Below are 24,150 nucleotides of genomic sequence, written 5' to 3'. Positions count from 1 at the left end.
CCACTTACAGAATTTGACTATTGCAAACTACATTTAAGGTGCATCAGTTTTTTGCATCAGCATTTATAATAAAAAATATACTTATTATGTAGATGTTATTTATATTTTTAATTTATATCAGACTATATATTTATTTTTTAAAATTAATTTTATTGGTGTTAGATCACATCTTAGTTCCATGTCATAATTTATTTGATATACATTGATTGCGTTTTTTTTTTTTTCGAATTAAGCACGTCTTTCATTTAAATTATTAGTAAATAGATATTCTAGTCAACATTTATTTTATTGTCTATATTACATAATGTACAGAATTAATAAAACCCATATTTAAAATGCATAAAAAATATCAGGACATTTGATTTGGATTTAATCTAAGCCATTTCTTTAAAAATATACATAATTCAATATGTGAATTTGAAATATAATCAGTTTTAAAGTATTTAATTGTGAAAAACTATTACTTGAACGATTCAAGTTAATATACTAATTATGCAATATACATAATTTATTAAAAGTAACTTTATATATTGAACTGATAAAATTTATGCTAATGACATAAATATATTTATTAAAAATAAACTGTATATTTATAAAAAAAAAAGAAAAATTTGTTCTCAAGGTTAATTCATATTGAGCATAAACTATTAATGGATTAAAAAATTATTGTAGAATGGTCTCATTGATGACAAAATGTAATTAATCACAATATTAATTATCTGAAACATTATTATTACTGATGCAAATATTTCATTCTTCAACAATTTGCATTCAATGTTAATCTTAGCAATTGCTAGAGAGAGAAGATAATTTGGAAATTAAGGGAATTCATTTCTAAATTTTATGGTTAAATATATTTCATTAAATTTCTCATTAAAACTTTTTTAGAACTAATACCAAAAAACCTTAAATCCAGTAAAAATGAAACATTTATTAATGGAACAAATGTTTATGACCATATAAAATGGCCATCATATCATTCTAGAATGGAATATAAAAGGAACATATCCCTAGAGGGGCAGTGAACATGTTAAATATTCCTGCATATTATACAAATATATTTTATTTTGGAAATTTCTATACTTTTTGAGCAAATATAAGCAAATAGAAACTAGTTAGTTTATTATAGTAATTTGTGATTATAGATATGTAGTAAATACAAAGCTATCATTATACGTATTATAATTAATAAATCTAAGATTTAAATATTTAGAGCTTTGCAATTCTTCTGTGTTTATATAAAAATACTTTTTCTTAANAACTTCAGTAAATATATCCAGTTTTTTTGGAGTTTCTTCACTAAAACTGTTAGCCTAGTATTTTATATTTATCCACCTTGCATAAAAATATCTATGATATCATTAAATTAATTGATAATTTACTTCCTAAAATACTTCAGCATTTTATACTGGTTAATGTAATTTAATAATTAGAATATAAATATTGGATTGGTAGCAAAAGAAGTTATTAGATATAATATTTGAAAGTTTTTATTTTTATAATTATTTTCAAACAAGGATGAAAATATTTCATTAAGCATTTATCTGTGCCAAATTTTATTATAAAAATTTCTCCAAAATAATATGCAATTAAAATTTTATGAAAAACTGATAATTATTCTCTTAATCTATGCTTTTAAATATATTTTGATATTTGATGAATATTTATTGATATATATGTATATAAAATATGATACACTTTTCAAAATTATCTTTATGAACACTGCTTAAATATTTCTTTCTATATAAGTTTAATGGTAAATTTACAAAAAGTCATATTTTATTCATGATGCAAATGAGGGTTTTATTATTAAAATAGTGAAATTTATTAATATTTTCTTTGTTTTTTCAAGTATTCTGTAAAAACTATTGATGCAATGTAAATAAGAAGTTTTATTTAATTAGAAAATATCGCTTCTAGCCCACAACATAAATTGAGTATAAATTGATTAGCCTAAAGAGTACAGCTATAATAAATTGAAGGGCCTATCATATCAGCCCTTCAATTTATTATAGCCATACTCATTAGGCTAATCAATTTATACTCAAGATTTTATTTCAAGTATGAATTAATTTTTTTTTTAGGTGTATATCATTGTAGAATTCTTATGATAAAATGTATATCTTATTATACATCATGAAGCATCTTATAATATTGAATGTAGCAAAACATTAATTTCATAGATTTCCATTTTTGTCTTAGGATAATTTGATATTTATTTTTAAAAACCTTTAAATTATGCTCAAATCAACATTTTTTTTTTGTAGTTTACATGATAATAGGGAACAACAGATTAAACAATTGGTTTATTATCCATATTCACAATCAAGGATCAAGAGCTAGAGTTATAAATTAATAATTATTCACATACATAATTAAAATGACCAGTAATTGGATAATTTCATTCTCTTAATCCTTGATTGGGAATGCTTCATATGTCACTACTATTCCATTAGCAGATAACTGACAAGCTCTGTAATGATTTGCTCCACACTATATACAGTAGAATCTCATTTTAATAGATCACTCAGGCTACTAAAAATCATCCGATGTTCTGAGAATCTATTATATCATGAACAGATTTCCCACACCCTCAGGATAATATCTGTTATTTAATCCCTACATATAACAAATACCTGTATGTGAAATTATTCAGTTTCTTGAGATTTCCATTCTTTATTGTATAGAAATACATATGGTATAATGTGCAATCTTGTAACATATGTGTGTATGACAATGCTGATAGAAACTGTATATTGTAAGCACAAAAAGAAGCAAATTGTGTATGCTCATTTCACATGACTTCATGAATTGTTAAAAAACTTGTCTAGCTTGGCTTGTTTTGATGATGCTTTCCTGCCAATTGAATACAACCACTCATCAATGTCAGGTACAGCCTGTTCTTTTATGCTGAAACTTGTGGGAAAGGTTTTCACAACTTGGAAAGACTCTGTGGTCTTGCTAAATTTTGGCACTACACTTGTACCAGTGTCAGGATGTCTACTAAGTGGTTCCTCCTTAATTGTATCAAGTTGCTGAATCTCTTTGTATGATTCTTCAATTTTACATATTCTAGATCTAATAAGTGCATCGTCACTATAAATTTCCAGAAATATCCAAGTATTAACTAAATGTTGTAAAAATGAAAAGTTTACAATAGATGGCAATAGAAAAAAGTCCATCATTTCTAGTTATGAATCTGCTAAAAGGAGTTAAAGTGATATTGATTTGGCAGGATCTGGGAAAAAATCCATTATTCTGAGAAATCCGTTGTTTCACGATCCGTTAAACCTAGATTCTACTGTATATTTTTTTTGTATGGAAATTTTAGTTTTCTTTTGCTTATAAGCTTTTTGTAAATCTGACTGTTTATTTTGGGTATTTTGTATAAAAATTCTCTCTAAAGTTGAATTCTTTATATATTTGTTTGAGAAATATAATTAATAGATATCAATTTTTTTATTTTTATATATATAAATTATTTTATTTTGTTTGCTAGTTTATCAGATTCAATTTGATTTAATTAATATAATAAAGGGTATGTCTGAGTAAGATTAATATGATATAGGATCCTTCTGATGGCGTGAAAATAAAAGTTTGTAAAAATTTTTCTGCTGCTTGGTTCAAGTTGTTTAAATTAAATTTTTTAAAAACAATTTTTAAGTTTCTTTTGTTTTCAGAAGAAAACCAATTTTAAAATGGAATGAAAGTTATTAAAGGCATTACTGTTTTATTGACTTTCTATGTGATTATAACTCAATAAGGAGATTTTTTTCTCAAGTTTAATTAATTAATTTTGCAATTGATTTTATAACAATTTTCTGCAGAAACATAATGCATAGTTTAAGATAAGGTGATAATGTAACTCTAATTACTGTATTTACTTGCATATAAGAAGATTAATTAATACAATTCTAATTTTATTTTGTTTAATCAGAAATAAAATATCAAATGCACGTAAATGCACACATTGTCCCGCAAAAATTACTGGCATTTTAAACGGCAAGGAAAAATCTTGTAAAATCAGCAACATAATTTGTTCATGTAAAGCTGGACAATCTGGAACCTTTTTTGCCAATTCTTAACAGTGGAATTTACTCTCTGTCGATTACACTTACAAGTTTCTCCGAATTCTGATTTCCAAATAATCATCTGTTTTCATGTGGGAATGAATTAAAACTTATGTTGGTTGGTTGGGTTTTATTAGCACAATAGCCATGCAGGCTTAAAACTTATATCAGACTCCCATATAACTTTGGAATTCAATTCAAAAGCTTTGCTCTTCCAATACACAAGAATGATTCAAACAACCCAGATAAAATACTTTTGTTTTTGAACACCAGAAGGTGAAAATCCGGTAAAAAATGCAAATACACAGTTCACAAAAATTATTGCAAAAATGAAAAGAATCCTTCGCTCGCACATACAGGATGGCCTAGGGTTTTGAAGCAGTGAAAAATGAATAAAACCTCGTCTTATATGTGAGTAAGTACAGTTCATCAGTCATCTATAAATCTACATAAATAATATAATTACCTCTTTCTAACCTGTTACCGGTGTGTCTACTAACTCTTAACGATCCAAAACGAATCAAAACTAACGTTTTCGAACCCTTAACCGGTTCTTCTTCAGGTTTTTTCGAATCTCTGATGGAAAATGCAGCTCGTAAAAACTTTAAATTCGAAATATGTAAGTTCGAATTAAGAGTTAGTAGACACACCGGTAACAGGTTAGAAAGAGGTAATTATATTACTATTCTCCGGTGTTGTGGTAAAGATGAGTAATCTACATAAATACATAAAAATTTAATTTACAAATATTTACAAGAAATTGAATATGCAATTCAATTTCTTTCATTGTTCATTTGCATGTGTTCAGATATTTGTTTATTACTGTATAAAAGTTTTTAGAATATGTTGGTTTTAACATTTTTCATTTAGTTATTTAATAATAATATACAATTTTTTCAGAATGTGCTTTATATTTGAAAGTAAGAAAATAATTCAGCTTATTAATATAAACTAAATAATATATTAAGCTTGTTAATATATCAAAAGACATTAAACATTTGTTTAATATGTTTTGATAAACTTTCACAACAGTAAATGGCAACAGTAAGAAACTTGAGATAGTAATTCAAGTGAATAACCAAATTTTTAATATCCTGCTGGAATATTTATAATGGGAAAAATATTTTCAGCTTCATCTTTGGGTTGCAAATTTAGAGAATTTGTATTTGGAAGCTATCTTCAGCTTCCAAATACAAACATTTTCAACTATATTAAGCAGAATTTTTATTATAAATATTCCTATTGATATTAAAGGTTTAGTAATTCATCTAAAAGTAGTGAAACAACAAACATTTTAGTCAATACTGTTTTTAGCCATTCATTCTGTCCAGCAAATCTCTGTCCATTATAGAATCTTCGCTGATCTGCCAAGCTCGTAATGCATTACATTTCCGCCCACAAGTCAGATTTTTAAATAGACTTTTCAATTTTTATACATTTATAATATAGCATATATGCATTTATTTCATTAAATAATCTAGGATGTTTTAATTATATTCTATGTTGTGTATTTTCTATTGATGAAACATAAAATGTTGTTTAATTATATTGTTTAAGCAAATTTAAGAAAAGATATTATTATTTTTAATTAGTGTGGAATATTTAAATGCATAAACATCTAATATTATTTTAAGCATCGTGTTTGTGTTCTTACAAACTGTAAACTGAAAGTCTTGTTTGAGTTTCAGCTTATTAGTATTTGGAGTTTAATATCCAGCTATACTAGCATTAAATTAAAATATTTTTATCTGTCAAGTTTTATTTTATATATTATTGAAAAAAGCAAAATTAATTAATTGCAGAAACTTCTCTTACAGACCTTTGAAATTTTATGAAACTAAGAACATTGATATCTATCTAATATAATAAGAAATGAGGTTTTCTATATTTTATAGGCATTGCAAGAACTTACCTACTATCTTCATATGGAATTTTATGAAAAATTGTCTTATTTAAGGCACATTCACTTTATATGAGGTTTATTTATAGTTCCTTGAAAGCCCGATACTTCTTTTGACAGTTAAAAATAAGGAAAATATGAACATGTGGACAATCTGATGAAAACAAATTCAGATTCTTTCACCTAATACAAATAAAAGATGATTGAGACAATGTTTAATTTATGCAAGTTTAAAAACATATTTTATAGCTTGTGCTCACTTTAAAATATTCTTTTCTTGACAAGAAAACTTTAAAACTTGATGATTATTTCACCAAATTTTTAAAATCAATTGATATAATATTAAATTACAAACAATTCTTAAAAGTTTGTAGTTTAGTGAGATTGTTTATTGTTATATTAAGCTTTTTATACATTTTAGAATGTATAACAACATACATTCATAAATATTCAAAAACATTCAAAAATTATAAAATTATACATAAGACATTACTATAAAATAATATGTAGAATTATATATGCACATTTTGATTGTGTCATGAAAAATTTTAGTATGATATAAAGGTTTGCAAAGGTTCCAATACTAAATACGCACTTTATTTTTGTAAATTAATATAGGTATGAGCTGCTTAATGACAGATGCATATACAATATAAGTTCCAAAAGATTATAATGGAGCTAAAAAATTTTCAGTTACATGTATCTTTTCTATGTTTAGATACATAAATACATTTTACAGTGTTGCATATAGTCTAAACTATTAGTAAACTACACCATATAAATTTGTTTAAGTACTATTATGTTTGTTTAACTCTTAATATATTCCAAAGTTTCACATAAAATTACAATAACTATCTGCTTCTGGAGTTTTATAAAATTTTGTATAATTAAGTGCTTTTGGATGCATCTTGTCTATCTTCAGAGTCAAACTAAATTTTTAATGTTCCATGATCATTGAGTAGAAATAAGTAGCATTCGGTGAAATTTGGAACATCAAAAGTTTTGTTTTGACACTGAATATAGATGAGAAAAGCTCTTAGATTATAGAAAATTTCATAAAACTGCAGAAAAAACAAGTAGTAATTGTAATTTTATGTTTGCTTAATGGCAAATTTTTAAAAGTATTCTTGTTGTCAAGTGGCATGTACCTGTATTAAAGTTGCTATTGTATTTTTATTCATTAAAAGTAGTCAGCAGCTCTTAATTACTGAAATTATTACAATTAGTGATTATCTTTGTAAAAATAATTCTGTTAAATACTTGTATGCAGTATCACACAATTATTGACTAATTACCAGGGCTGTGGAGTCGTGTAAAAATCTACCGACTCTGACTCTGACTTTTCCTTACCATCTGACTCCGACCAGGGGCATTGTTACTGAAAGAGACCCGGAAATTCTGACGTCATCACGTCAATTTTATTCTGAGGTGATGTCATCATGTGACCTCAGAATAAAAGGTTCAATAAATAGAGTTCTAATAAAGAGATAGAATGTAGAAACTTTTTATTACAAAGTTAAAAGACTCCTCTAAGTAATGACACAGTCAATATATAAATATGCATTCGATAATTTTTACTTATTCAGCTGTTATATATAACAGAGGGAAAGTGTAATGCTCGGTCAAAAAATGACCCCTCCCAAATTTTTACATTTTTGGACTCGGGACACCTTGAAATTTCGAGTTATGCAAAAGATTCAAGGTGTTTTTTCTATATGTGTGGATGTTAGACTGTGTGTGGGGGGCATGATTTTGTTCACCCTGTTTGAAGACTAATAATTTCTGTAGTCAGAGTGGTTAGAATCGGAGTCTGATGGTTTAACACAGGAGTTAGTTATTAAGCGTCAGAGTGGTTGAACTAAATCGTGTCCCCATACACATTCTAACATTGTAGGCGAGAATATCTTAACGGGTTTTACTGTACTATTATAAAATGACAAAAAAGGTTACTTTGAGGGTAGAGATGAGTTTTATTTTTTACTTTTTAAATTTTGAATGTTAATAACAAGTAAAATATTCATTAAGACATATGACACATGACCCCTTTTATGTCTTCACCCTGTCGACCTTTAATTAAGAACCAAAATTTAATAGTATTAATTATACGCAAGCTACAGTGCCACATTTCGTTTCTTAAACTTTACCCATTCTGAGATATTGTTTAATATTTCAGAACAGAAAATAAAGAAATTAAACAAATTAGATGCCAACACACACACACACACACGCGCGCGCGCGCGCAAATTTTTCCTCTTATTGACTTTTTTCGGGGGTTCGGGAGGTCTCCAAACGTGTAGATTTGCAAAAGAAACATGGAGGGTCAAATTTGACACAATTTCAATACTTTTCTGTTGTATATACATAAACAAGTTGTAAAAAGGAGTCGGAATCGGTGGATTTTTTGACGACTCCGACTCCGGTTAAAACACTAAAACTCCACGACTCCAACTCCACAGCCCTGCTAATTACAATATTTTTACAGCCGGGATTGTTTCTTCGACTTGGTAAATACATTATTGCCTATATTAGTAGATGAGATATTACAAATTATTTTTGTTAAATTTATCTATTTATATATATATAAATTATTGTGAATAAATGTTTAGGTTGTTATAAATAATTAAATGAATTTTGTATTCAAATACTTTGTATTAAAAATTCATATTTAACAGCTTTTTCAACTAATATTTTTAATTGTAGTATTTCTACATATCAATTAAATAGTGTACAAGTGTCTCTCATATAACACGGTAGTTATGTTCCGAAAAAGTGCAGTGTTATGTGAATCCATGCTACATGAAACAAAGGACTAATACAAGACAGGGTTAGGTTCCAAAAGTTAACAAAAGTATACTGTTCTTTTTCATTACTAAGAGAAATATGTTTGTTAGTTGATTATTGATTGCTTTAATAATCACAATTAAAAAGTACTGTATTACACATTGATATTAATTTTAGTTCAACAAAGGCATTTTCTATTTACAAAGTATCATTATCATCTGAGCTATTTTGTTGATCTCCATCAGAAATATCAGCAATGTCTTTATTTTTGAAATTTTTACCATAAAAAAATTTTTTTTTATATAACAAAATAATAATATGTTATTATTAGTTCTAGTGGTTCAGGTTTATTCAATTGAGGACTGAGCAATTTTTTATCCAGAATTTGTGTTCAATACTGAATTGTTCAAGTTGGGAACAGTTTGAATACCAAGAAAATGCTGTATTTTGTTCATCATTTTTATGAATGATTACTTACCTATGGTTAAGAAAAGTTTAATAGCACTTACTTAAGCATGTTTAAGTAAACTTTACTAAATACAAAGATTAATCTATAAAGACAAAACACAGTGACAATCTTAAAGGCTGAAGTCTGAAAGCAATGCCAATGACATCTGGTTGATGATGAGGAAGAAACAAATTGCACTCTCAATTTTCATTAAAATAAAGTTGATGAAAGGCCCAAAACAAATTGAAAATTTTAGTATTCTAAAATCTATCGACAAATTTGAGATAACACTCATGCTTACTTGAAGAAAAAAGTGTAAAATAATGGAATTCGTACTTAAAAGTTGTGAAATTTTGTATGGTCGATTTCCTGAATTCTTGAACCATGAATTAGAGTGAAAGTGGAAATTGTGATGTATAAGGATATCCCCAATTTTTCAACTATGTTACAGCAAAACTCTGTTGTAAAAGTGCCATGTTATACAAGGAATACCTGTATATATATTTGTTGAGATTGAGAAACAGATGCTTAAAATAACAACTTTTTCAAATTATTTTCTGTAAAATGTAATTACTTTTTAACAAATCTGTTGTTATACATAACATACAGATTTAATAGTTGAGATTTATGTGACTTAATTATTGAGCCTTATATTAATATTAGGAGTGTTACTTTTTGTCATAAAATTAATCTCTTAGGCTGTTGCATCTGCCTCATAGAAGATGTGAAGTTTTTTTTTTATTCTTTTCTATAAAAGTGTAAATCATAATGTTGTAGTTACATCAAAACAAATTTCATCTGTATTAGTATTCTTTGTGGATCCTCTTTCAATATTTTGTTTATGGGTCTGTCTGTCAGTGTAGGTTTTATACCATGCACAGTTGCATAAATAAGGACTACATGTGTATATTACAGCATGTTGTTTATAAAATTTATATTTCTAGAGTTTTATAGCCATATTTAAGTATTTCTTCAAAGGAGTCTGATTGTTTATACATATTTTGTTCTACTCAATTTTCTACAGATTAATAAAAACAATAATCTACTCTATCAAATAAAATACTTAATTTTATTTACAAAATGAAACTAATTACTATATTTATTTTATCAGTAAGATAAATTATTGAGGATTGCATAAACATGGGATTGCATAAATTCTAATTTCTTTTTCTGTAATCATTTTATAATTAAGGCATTACAGATAATGCATTCTTTGGCCAGATGTAACATAATGTAAGAAGAGTCTGTCTGAACACAACCTCACATCTGGTTAATTGTCTAATAATATTCTAACATTCTACTCTCATGAAATTTTATTGTTTTATAACTTCATCAACAGTTTTCTTGTTCACAGAAAGCAACCTGTATATAATTAAACCAATTGATTTAAATAAATTGTTTTATTATTTCTTTTACTGTCAGAATACAATTCTCTTTCCAAAGGAAGGGATGTTAGTCTGGTAAAAACATAAAGACACACTTTTCCTTGTATTTGCTTCATGTCTAGTTGTTTATTTTCTAATTTTATTAACTGCTATTATTATTCACCTGTACTACTAGACTTATTATAACAATAATGGAATTATCACCTGTTTAGGAAATCATCATCATTTATTGACTCATTTTTTTTACATGAATGCACCTTTTTGTCTCTTATCGCAAAATAATTTTAATAACTGTATTTGTTATTTAACCTTACAAAATCATTTTATTTTATAATGTCTTAGAACAAACCACATTAATAAAGAGTCTGTGGTGTATTGTAAACATTGCCAAATTGTAAACATGTACAGTACATTTACAAGTATGTTCATACTGTACAGTACATGTATTCATAAATTTAGATAAATTTTAGTTTTTAATATAGTACAGAAAAAAAAATATGTTTGTAAGCTTAAAATAGATTCTTATTAACCATATATTATTAAAATGCATTTATAAATAAAATACAGAACTGAAAATGGCAATTTGTGGTTTAGTCTAGTGACAAGTAAATTCGACTTAAGTCACCTCTCCTGGAACTGATTACTGACGTAAGGTGAGGTATACCTGTATTATACACTAAATTCAATACTTGTAATACAATATTTCCATTTGTAATTACTAAATAATAATTACTTATCTCAAGTTTTTTATGAATGTTTATACTAATCTCTTCCAGTTTTTGATGTTATTTTTGAATTACTTATTACTTCTATTTTAACATTTAAAGACACATTATGTTGCCTTTTCACTACACTAGACAACTTTAATGAATATTTGCACTTGTGATGAAGGAATAGCAAAATATTGTAAAAATATACACTGTACTTCACCACAGACCTATTGTGCATTGTGTACAGAAAGTTTTTTACTATTTTTCTAGAATTTACTATTTATTTACAATATAAAATAAAAGTGTAAATTATATTCTCTAAAACTAGGATTTACAGTGCTTTATAGGACATTTTACACAAAGTAGTAATGACTACAGTAAAATCTGTATACTGGACTGTACAGTATCAAATATTTATTCTGATTTGGCATATTTCCTTTATAAACAGGTGTTTTTTTTTAAACACAGAAAATCACTGCATTCCTAAGAATTTTTCTTATTTAAGCAGGTTTTATTTTATTAAGATTCTGTTTTGAACAGGTTCTACTGTATATAGTTTTATAAAATTAATTTTATTGTGTTAAATATCTAATATGTACTTAGTATGGTACTTACATTTGACACATACTGTACATAATTAGGAATTTAAAGAGAGAAGAAGAAAAAAAAATTGGAAATATATATGTACAGTATTATGCATTCCTATTCAAATGACAAAAAATGCAAATATACCAGTATATTTTGAGTCTACCATCACTAATTTATCAGTAACATATACGCAAAATGAGTAATTAATTCGTAATTCCGTAATTAATTCATAATTATGAAAATCTATCAAACAAAATGTAAGATGAATTATCCTATATAAAATAACATTATTTTTTTTTACATTCTAATGCTTTTTTTTTTAAAAAAAGAGTAATTTGCATAACTGTTTCCCATTAAAATTATTTAAAATAAAGCAATAATTTTTGATATTCCAAGTGAATATTAAAAGTTATGTCTATTGTAATTTAATATGACAATGTTTATTAATAAAGAAGACTTATGTCACATCATATAATTCACATGTAATATATGACAAAAGGCATAAAAGCATATATTGAAAACAAAAATTATAGCAACTCCATGTACAGTTTGAATGATATTTAGTGAATTTAGATTATACATGCAAGATAAAGAAACAAAATGTAAATTTCATAAAATATTAATAATCTAGTAAATTATCATTAGACATAATTTTGTTGTAAGAAATAAATGTCATCATCTTCAATGTCGTTCGTTCATAGTTTTATTTGTAAAGTTATCTTCTTGTCTTTAATTTATTCTAAAATATTCTTTGCCTACTTGGGTAATCGGGAATTATTACACTTGTAGTGTGGAAGTTTATTTTATTCTAATAAAATTTTAGCAGAGACTCTGCCAAAATTTTACATTGGGGCATTGAAAAATTTAAGCATTTTTTAAAAAATGCTTAAATAAAATTCTTGTAAAAGTATTTTTCAAAAAGTTTATTGATTAAAATTATATATAATGTAACATTCATATTTAGAATGTGAGATTGATATCATGGTTGGAGGTTAATCGAAACTCATTTTATTTCAGATACACGAGGCACACAAATCAATTTATAACTGTAATGTTTTAGTCTTGTATTGTGAATATGGATATAAGACAGTGTTATTAAATTATAGTTTTCTGTGTCAAATTTGATGTCAAATGTATCTAGTACCGAAAAGTCTTTTCATTTTTATTATAAAACTTTGCATGAAAATAATAAAAAAGTAGATTTAATCAATGACACAATCGCTGTCATTTTCAGTGACCTTTTCCCATCTTCCAATTTGCTTTTCTTTCCCTCTTTGTAAAAACTTTTTGGCTTAGATTTGAAATATTGAACTAATGCATTTTTAACATCTTTATAATCATTAAATTTTTTTTCCTGTAAGAAGTGCTGAGGCAATATAAAGAAATGATAATCAGATGATGCAACATGTGGAGAATAAGCAGGATAAAGAACAACTTCCCATCCTAAATCCCTGATAATTTTGTTGAGTGACTCGCTTGCATGGGATCTTGTATCATCACATGGAAGGATAATTTCTTTTTTATTCAAAACTGCTGCTAGCCAATTAATGCAGCTTCACATAAGCTGCATTAATTGGTGACTATCCAATTGTTGGCAATAAAGATCTGTAGTAATCATTTGGCCAGGTGTTAACATCTCCAATTGCATCAAAACACAGGTATTCCAATATGTGAAAAGAAGCAATTTTTTCCCCATGTATATTTGGTTTTGGAATTCCTTTTGATGTTTCTCTGACAGATAACCATTGCTTTTTCTTATGTGGATTATTATATAGCCATTTTTCATTTTCAGATGATATGTTCAAGCAAAGGTTTATTTACATGACTCAATAGCAATGAACTACAGACAGAAATTTGCTGAAACTTTTGTCCATTACCCAAGTTTGTAGACCTTTCCAATTGCTTTAAGTGTACTTTTGTTGTTGACCAAGAAGCATCAATTTTGCTAGCAATCTCTTCAATCAATTATGTAGGGAGGGGTTGGCAACCTATGGCATGCATGACAATTTTCAGTGGCACTCTGATTGCATAGAAATTAGTAAAAATTAAATTTTAATTATTAATTTTTAAAGTCCATTATAACCAGACCAATTTTGATACTATATATATGAAAATTGGTAGAATCATGTTGGCATCCAGAATAACATTATAACCTAGGTTCGGCACAACACCATAGAAAGGTTGCTGACCCCTGGTCTAGGGTCTTTTTTGTCAATGACTTTCAAAACGTTGTGATCAACAATACTTGGTCTACCAGATCTAGACCTGTCTTTCAGACTAAAATTGTCCATGCAAAATCTCACAAATCTTATCTGGCGAGTTATTACTTGTACGGCTGCTTGAGACATGCTATTGATGTTTCCTGCTATTTCTGTTTCCGTTGATTCATGATTAAATTCAAATAGCATACAGTGATGTATATGTTCTTCACTTGATTGAAACTCTGCCATTTTCCAAGGGTAAGTTTGATCTTGATGAAAGTTGGTATACACAATAAAGGAATGTTGCTAACTAACCTGGAATTTAAATTAATTCTAGATTAAAATTAAGAACCCATACTATAGCCACAGAAATTGAAGGATTTAAAAAATGAAGAGACTTTTTGGTACTTCTGATAATATACTTGACACAATAGTTAAATATATCCTTATTAATGACATAAAGAATATGTGTAAGATATACATATTTCTATAAGAATAACCTTTAAAATAAATTTAATTACACTTTCTTGTAGGCTTCCAAATTTCAATTATAATTAATTTCACATTTTGCTAATTATTCCACATTACTAGATTTTTCAGTTTCATTTTAAAATTTATAATTAGTTAGAACCGATAATCCTTACAGCATTAACATGCAAGCAGTGCAGATTTCATAAAACAAAGTGTGTTGAAAAGCTTACTTGATGGTGTGATACTTCAAAAAATTTGTCTTATTCATTTGATTGTATTGGTTGAACTGTATGAAATAAAATATGATACAAGCTGATTACAGAAACAAGTTTTAGTAAAAGCAATGGTTTAGATTGCTTCTTTCCAGATCAAAACCACAGCTTCATGACCTACAACAGTTAACATTGAAAAATTGTTTAACTAAGTTAAGGACTCGGTAGTATAGTGGATGATCTGGACCAGTGGTTTTCAATCTGTGTTCTGCAAACTTGCTTTGAGTGTTTCTGGAAAAACTTTTAAAGTTTTTATTACAAATTTATTCCAACTTACTATAACATATTAATTTATTCAATACAAAACAATACTAGACAATTTCGCATTTTTATTTTATTTAGTACAATAAAGTGTATTAATTCAATTCATTGCTTTACTGTTTGAGAGAATAAAAAGTATGGAACTGCTTATCAATTTTTTCATATATTGATGCCAATTATCTTTGTAATAAAAAGTATACGAATGCTGTTTCGCAGCCTCAGAAAGTTTGAGAACCACCGATCTAGACTTGTGATTAAGATTAGATCTTGTTTCTGCAATTATCATTATTAATAAATGCTAAACTGATAAAAAGAAATGTTGAATGCCAAAATATTAAGACTATATTTTAAATTCTTAGATTAGCATTATATAAAACTTCAGAAATGTTAGACGTAATTCATTCTTCCGCTCGGTTTCTCCTTATATGATAAAATCAGTATTTTATCAAATTCTTCCAACATAATTGTTGTCATTGCATTTATCGAATTTGTGTATTTATATATGTATATACAGCAATATATACGTGCAGAAATGAAATAATCAAAGTGTAGTAATTAATTTCGAATTCAAATTGTGAAATTTCTACTTTAGTTTAGGTTTTTACTCTCTTCAAAGGTGATCGTGATATATTTATTATATTCTCAGAGACTATTGGAAAATGTGTAATTCATGTATGTAAAAAATATATATTTATAATTATTGATTAATTTTTCATTCTGTATTGTTTTCATTATTCTTCCATAAAACAATTTGTTAGTTTATTGTTTGTTTACATTTTTATTTTATAACATATTTCTTTATGAAATTAGTGTTTTTAAAAAATTTTATTTTACTTTTTAATAATTTTATTTTGAAATTTTTCAGAAATCATATCATATTCCATCAATTTGTAGGTAATTTTAAAATTGTAAAAATTGTATATATGATCTTACTTCGATCATTAAACTTATTATAATATACAGTATATTAATTCCCAGCCACTTTTTATATTGCATTTATGAATTATAGTAATCTACCTTTTTCAAATAATAGTAACACTAGGATTTTGGATTAGTTTCTCGTCATATCAAACTCATATTCCATAAGGAGGAAGAAAAAATTAAAGTAAGATTGTTGTAGATAATTAATCTATGGTAATTTTTTAATATTAAAAACAAGGATAGATTCTTAAGATTCCACGACGAGGATTTTTCTGGCGGAAAGTTTCGATTGATATTCCACACACACGCAGCTTCTAATAATCAAATTTTTTCCCAAAATTTGATCAGTAAAAGTTGCGTATGGACAGTATTGATAATACCATTTTATCGAGGCATATTTTGCACGTGATTTTGATGATTTGTACGCTTAATAAATATATACATATAATTTAAGAGTTTTTGGCAAATCCATGTAGATTAATCTTATGTGATTATTGCTCTAACAATTATAAATATACTGATTGAGCATATTTCTGACAACGTGTACACCGTAAACTTTGTGCCCATGCAAAGTTTGAAACCATAGGTTGGGAAAATGTATACATACATAATTATATATATGTAAATAATGTACTTCATATAACTTAGCGATAATGCACTGTCCTATAAAATGGAAATTTATCATTTGAAATTATATCACAGGGTTCTCAAATGTTCCATTCAATGAAAAGCCCAATAAGCAGATGTAGCCAAATGGCAATTTGCTCAGAATGATAATGTAATTAATGTTCTTAGGGACATGTTAACTTGTATTTTGTATTAACTGATTTCATAAAGATTTCTCAAATAATAACTCATAGAATTTAACTTGTTTTAGAATCATGTAAAGATTCAAAATGAAAGAAATCAAATTTATAAAAATAATTTAAAATTATTATATTAATTAAGTTTTGATTATTCAATTGTTATAAAAGTTTTAATAATTAATTTTGTAATTATTATAGTGTATGAAATGTAAAAATGTTGTTTATATTTTTATATAATTGAAATTTTATTTTGTATTGTAGATTGTTAATATTTTAAATTGTGTAATAAGTAACATCATTGTCAAATTGTGTCCCTGTGGTTGTGATTACGCAGCAAGTAATTTGCAATTTGTAACTTAAGTTTTTTGTTAATTGTTAGAGATATTTTCAAAATTTTTAGATAGAACGGACGAGAGAGCTTGATAAATCATCACCGGCATTGTTTATTATTTGCCAAGTATACTGTTAATTGTTTAAGATCAGTTATACAAAAACCAATGTTGTTAACTCTGTTAACGTTTTACTGGCAGGAGTAATTTGGTATAAATTAAAAGGTTTATTTGTTCTAATCAGAGAGTGGTGTTATTACTCAAACTGCACAAACTATAAAATTTTATAACTAAACTGTCGATGTACAATGTCGATTTTACTCCATACCTTTACTACCTATCTGTAATTTTAGGCAGTTGATCCAGTTAGCAATATTTTATTCATTATAAAGTTCCACTGAAAATATGGAAAGATAAATATTAAACCTTTTTAAAAGGAATTAAAAATCAATTTTTAGATGAACTTTTTTTGAATGAGATCCACATCACCATTTCTATTATCTTCACATGAAAACAATTTGTAGTTTGAAAAATGTTACACCGGTTCCTTGTTAAATACGAATTAATATTAAGAATGAAGTGATAATGCACTTTACAATCTCCTATTTAACAATTGATGTAAATCTTCTATAATAATTTACAATTTGATACTAAATATTAAACAAATCACTGATCAATTCACGATAGTTTCCTTAATGACAATAAGGCATAGAAAGGGAAGTGTATTGTAGTCCAAGTATGTTTTATTTTAGAATATATATCTTTATCTTTAAAAAACTTTTAAATTGAGACTAATAAATTTAGCACAACAGTTTCAATAATTAATTATACTGGTGTTATAAATGTGAGGATTAAAAGAACCATTATTTCATTATTACAGAATATTATAAGAGAATATTAACAGTCCATCATAAAAACTTCTAGTTGAAGGACAAAATTCATGGTTCCAAAATCATGATAAACAATAAACTTTGTCCTTTACAATAAATGGATAGTCATTTCTGGCTCTTTAGCAAAATAACAGGAACCTTATTGCTGTGCTTATCTAGTAATAATATTAAAGTTCATCCCAATTTACTAAGAGATACCACTCCCTTTAATAAAGTACTAATTAGAGAAAGTAAAAAAAAAATTGGACTCTTTAAAAAATGTTTGCTCTATGTAATTCAAGTTGTTATTTAACTGATTATTTCAGTAAAACAGAAGTGTTAATACAATGTTTATAAAAAAAAAAAACAGGCTTGTATCTTCTGTTCATATCATCTGATAGCATTTATTGTCATTTATATTAAATGCAAAATTTGTATTAATTTATACAGTTTAATATTTAGATATTGTTTTGTGTCAATACTAATTTTTTAGATCTTTTAACAATATAAAACAAATTGCCACTGCTTGCTGCGAATCGTATCTCAAGATGCTCAATACCTCGATGTGGACTTTATGTAAAAATTGTATTTTGTCATAAAGAGCAAACGAAAAAGATTGAGTTCTGAAATGTACCCTGTTGTTTTTTAAAGTTTAAATAAAATTTCAAAAAAAAGTTCAAAATCTTTTTATATTTTTTTTAATCAAAAACTTCAAGATAAGTGTAAGAAACTATAATTCATTTGCACCTGTAATAAGTTGCAAATAGTTGCATTACTTGATGTAAAACAGATTTTTATCAAAGAAAAAAAATGTTTTTGCCAAGTTATAGAGGATGAGTATTCTATTATATATGTTCAGTTGATTTATTTGTTGATTTGCTACTAGTTATGCAAAAATAGACATACAAGATATAGGAAACCTTATGTAAAGATATATCAATTGAGATATTGTAACATAATGATGTGTGTTACTCATAAAAACAAGCATAACAGATATTTTTTCAAATGTAAATTGATTAAAACTTTCGTGATGATTAAGATTTAACGATGTAAAATTAAATTATTATAATATTTATCATCCCGAATTTACAGTTTAGGTTGTTGATTTTAAGAAAACTTTTAGGCAGGTAAATCCAACTTATTAGCATAAAGTTATTGTTAAATATTTGAAAAATTTTAAAAATATTTACTGCTTACTTTTATAAAGAAAAGGGCCAAAAAACAAACACACAGTATAGCAGAATTTATTAAATTTTTAGATAAAATAAGAATGATGAAAGTAATCGTCTTTTAGGCCAATCTATTGTAAGAAATTTGAAAATAATTGTTCTCAGGTAAGACTTTAAGAAAATAATTATTTAATAAACAATTAAAAAGAAAAAAAAATTATGTAAAATGCTGTCCACCCACACACAATTTAAAATACTGTATTTAAGGTGATAATGATAAAGACTTGTTCCTGTTGAGTCATTCTGTTTATTTGTATTTCTTTAAATTAACATAGTTACTGAAATTCTGTTGTTTTCTGATAAATTTCAAATTGGAAAACATTTTTATAAGTTTTATCACTTATAAATATGAATAATTTTATACATTTTCTTAAATTTTAAGATATAATACTTTAAAATATTTAAAAATAGATATTTTATAGCAGACTATCATTTAAACTAATTTCTATAGACATCAAACTTTATTCATCTAATCTTTAATTGATCTTTCCCAGATAAATTATTAGAAAATTTTGGAAGTGGAAAAGCTGTAGAAAGATTAATATAAGTTTAAGTATGTTTAAGTGTTACCTTATCACAACTGATAACTTGTTTTGTGACCCTTATACTTAGCCAACATATTTAGAAGGGACAGGAAAAGTTCAACATGCAACCTCTAAAAACTAAAGTAAGTTCATATTTCTTATTATTTTAACTTTAAGTTAGTTATAAATGGTTGAGGTATCTCTATAACACTTCATATTACACATCATTAATTAAGTAGACTGTGTGTAGCAAAATTTAATTGTATACTTAACTTGAAAATGACTTTTTAAATTAATAATGCCCTTTAATGTAGCATTTACATGATATAGAGATTTGCATTACTGAAAGGGACAAAAAAATAAATACAAAAGACTATATTGTTGAATATTAGTGTAATTAAGGGACCAAGGGTTCTATCATTCTGAAAAAGGAATAAATTATTTGTTACAAATCGAAATTGGCTCGAATTGCTCTTAGAAATGTACTTGATGTTAAATTTCACACACAGAAGTTATCAATAATGCATAATTTTATTTTGTCATAAAATGTACACAGTGACTCCAGTTTACCAGGTTTAAAAGTTTTATATAATAAACATTTGGGTGCCAGAACAATTACAAACAAATGTATTGGGTAACGTGAGCAAAATGTTTGAGAAACACTGCTCTAGACTTCCCATATATTTAATTATTATAATTACATATCCATTATATAAAATACAGTTTTAATAGAGAATGCAGCCCTCGTATTGGCCCAAGTGGATCGATAAATAATTTTTAAAGCTGACAAATGGCATGAGGCTTGTGCGGGGACAAAGTTTGGTCAACCTTGTTACATAACTTACACATTTTCACATTGTATTTTTGGAATATTAAAAACAACAGCTAAAAGTATTTTATTAAAACTAATTAATTTTCAGAAACAAATTTTAGTTAATCATGTACGTTATACAGTGTATTAAGTGTTTACAATTTCTGGAATTTATGGCATCATTTCTTATAAAATATGAAAAATTACTATTCATGTCTACGTTTTGAATTGTATTGTCTTTTTTCAAATGTTTGCAACCCGATGTTTCATCTAAAAAGATTGAATACAAGCTTGATTTTTAGTAGTAAAATAATTTAAGAACATGTTTCGTCTCGTGTACAGTACTGTCCAAAAGTAAGGTTGATAAAAGTATTGTAGTTCCTAATTAAAATTTCAGACTTATTGATGTATTGAATGTATATTAAAAATATTTTGAATTCCTCTATCAGATAATAGTGAAAAGTTTCAAGAATAACGACTGCAGTACTGTTATTAATGAAAAAATGTTTTATTTTTATGATTAAAGCACGATTCATTATACTATTTTTGTTTGAATTAAATAAGATGACAAACAGTAAATGAGATTCAGTTCCATATTGACTTTAGTGACTTTAGTGTCTAAAGTCACTAAAGTCAATATGGAAGACACTAGTGTTTTGTATATTTATCTCTGGCTTTCAGGACAGTCTGGCATTGGTGTAACATGGACTCAGTTAAGGAGCAGATAATATTGTGCTAAAAAAAAATGGACGTCAATATTATCTGCTCCTTGACTGAGTCCATGTTACACCAATGCCAGACTGTCCTGAAAGCCAGAGATGAATATACAAAACACTAGTGTCTTAGTCAATATGGAACTGAATCTCATTTACTGTTTGTCATCTTATTCAATTCAAACTAAGGCACGTTTTATTATACTATTAATATTTTAATCATAATAAGTTTCAATAAGGTTTGCATAGTTCTCCAACCAATCTGTCATTAATGTTCCAGTTCTTGGGAATGTGTTTGTGATCTGTAAAGCAATAAAATACAATTCTTCATCTTTTTGACTGTATGTCAACGTGCCAAGTAAGGTTGGAACTGCAAAGTGTTTTGACTTCTAACTCCAAATTGTTTTCATGTAATTAACACTTCATAGCTTATATTGAGTGGCATTCATCAAATCTCTGATAAAGAGCAGTTATCTATAGTCTTTAAATGAGATGTAGCCCCATATCGCAAGAAACTCGGGATTCTTAGCGGTCATAATGATACTCTGATAGGTTCCACTAGAAATCATCCTGGCAATAGAGGGATTGTTGCCAAACAATTGAAACGATTCATCAGAGAATATTATCTAGCGCCATTTGTTTATAGTCTATTCACCATACTTTATTTGTTCATTCACAATTTTTCAATTAACAGCGGTTTCCTTCTTGCTCCGAGAGATATTAATCTCAGTCTGGAGTCTCACAAATAGCGAAGGCGTTGGAAATAACATCTGTGAAAACTCTCTAGAAAAACATATCTCTTCGATGACACGCTTAGTCTTTCAATGCAGGGTCGTAGGAAAGGAAAAAGTGGTTCTGCTCTGAAATGAAAAACGGCTGCCACGATTAATCTCCCCGGGTAAAGTGTTTGTTACCGTGAAGAGGGAAGGATAACACTCACCTATGAAAAAGTGTACTGGTTTATTCTGAGACTATTGCACACTGGAAAGAGATTTGAAATTAGAATCGTATTCGACTGGCTTGACCTGTTTTCTACGGATTTGCGACGTGGAGTTCATTACGCATGCTGTATTTCCTTTTTGGCTTTTGAGTTTCTTCGAATAACCTTCTCGAATATCCCAGTAGTTCTTTTCTTGTTAGTTGATATATTTTTGCACGTTTCGGCTTTTAATTACATATTAAACAAGTTGGTTTGCACGACGCAATCGCGACCAAATGTTACAGCCATATTGTATTAATGTTACCGAAAGGATACAACAGAGATTAAAATACCTTTTTGTTTAATCGAAAACTACTGGATAATTCCATACTTTTGGACAGTACAACCGTTTAGACATTGTTATAAATGGTTATATTTCTGTTTTAACTAATTTTTCTTTTTAAATTTAGAAAATTCGCCCTCTCGATTTCGCCGTAGACAGAAAGAAAAGAAGCAATTCGCCGAATTTAATCAAGTACACTGCTTTTAGTATTGTATGCTGCATTTACTTAATCTGTTTTGGAATGGTCTTTTCACTCTCGGGCTTCGCAGTGAGAAGATTTTGTTACGGATCCTCAGATTCTTTAGAATACGACGTGTCATCGGTATTAATAGTCGCTATGATGATTGGTTCTGTCTCCTTTCTGATGTCACTCGCAATCTTTTACGTAAGCGGCCTTATCGTTGCGATTGATGACGTACGCGCAAAGAGTGGCGAAAAGAAAATCTTCGTCTCCTTTCGTTTTCGTAAATATCGACCTCAATTTCGAACTCGGATGATCCAAACTGAAAATTCGGGCGACTCACCCGATTTATCTAAATCAGTTTACGAGTTAATTTGATTCATTCACTCGTAATATAAAATTTATTGCGTTGATAGATGTAAGTTTATTTAGCGCCATTTTTGATGATTTATACATTATGACGAATTATTCATGGCAAAGTTAGCTCTTCGCGTAAATAAAATACATAAATTAAGACATTTCATCAACAGAAAACTATAGAAAAAAGTGGCTCCTCTGAAAGGTGGACAAGTTGAATCCATACTTGAAGAACCTGTGAAATCGACCAAATAACAAAGATATACTTGCAGTTTTCATTTACATATTTTAATAAATTTGTTTAAAAGTCTTTCACGACAATTTTATTATTCAAAAACCGTTCAAATTTTCATTTTCCAAAAAGAAAAATGGGTTTTAATTTGTACAAGTGTTTTTTTTTAATTATTCCACTAAGAAACTTCTTTATCCAAGATAACGTTGACTCAAACTTTAAGGAAATTCAAGAAAGAAACGGTTTAAATGATAAAGAATTTTGCATCATCATGAAATTCTATCATCGAATTTTTAAAATTGCCTATTGTTAAAAATCCCCCCAAATGTTACTGTAATTGTTACTGTATAATATTGAAAAATGAAGTCTTGAAATGTTTTTGATAATGAATATTTTATAACTATGGATTATTGTCACAATGAGCTTAAATAAAATTTTATAAAATTATAACACTTGATAGTTTTTTAAAAATCTATTTCGTGCGTTCGTGTCCTTGAGTACGAGATAATTACAATGTGAATGTTTTTTCAAATATTACATCCTCGTTACAAACGTCCATTAACACATGTACACCTTTGTTATAACCTTTTATGATGATTATTTTTTGTTATATATATACTTGTCCATAAATCACCATTACATCCTCGGACATAGCATAAAAATATTTCAATTCGAGAATTTTTATATTGTTTTTTTTTGTATGCTAAGCATAAACTTCAGCATGTTAGTATAAAAACCTATACTACTACGTTTCATCATGTAATAAAATTCCATAGAAATCGGTAATGGCAAAGATTATACGAAGCATGCCCCAGAAATCAGTTGACAA

The 24,150-nt window shown here is 27.1% G+C and overlaps 1 long non-coding RNA gene across 1 annotated transcript; it reads left to right on the top strand.

Moving 5' to 3' along the window:
- The first annotated feature begins 19,745 nt into the window (after nucleotides 1–19,745).
- Nucleotides 19,746–23,690, top strand: LOC111613668. The gene is made up of 2 exons (XR_002754804.1): nucleotides 19,746–19,908; nucleotides 22,679–23,690. It is a non-coding gene; the product is annotated as an uncharacterized LOC111613668 (long non-coding RNA).
- Nucleotides 23,691–24,150: the final 460 nt, after the last annotated feature.

Source organism: Centruroides sculpturatus, unplaced genomic scaffold (assembly GCF_000671375.1).
Source record: "Centruroides sculpturatus isolate CEXI.00-Female unplaced genomic scaffold, Cexi_2.0 scaffold1909, whole genome shotgun sequence".
Taxonomy (NCBI): domain Eukaryota; kingdom Metazoa; phylum Arthropoda; class Arachnida; order Scorpiones; family Buthidae; genus Centruroides; species Centruroides sculpturatus.
Note: the sequence above shows the minus strand (reverse complement) of the source record. Positions and strands in the feature narration are given on the sequence as shown.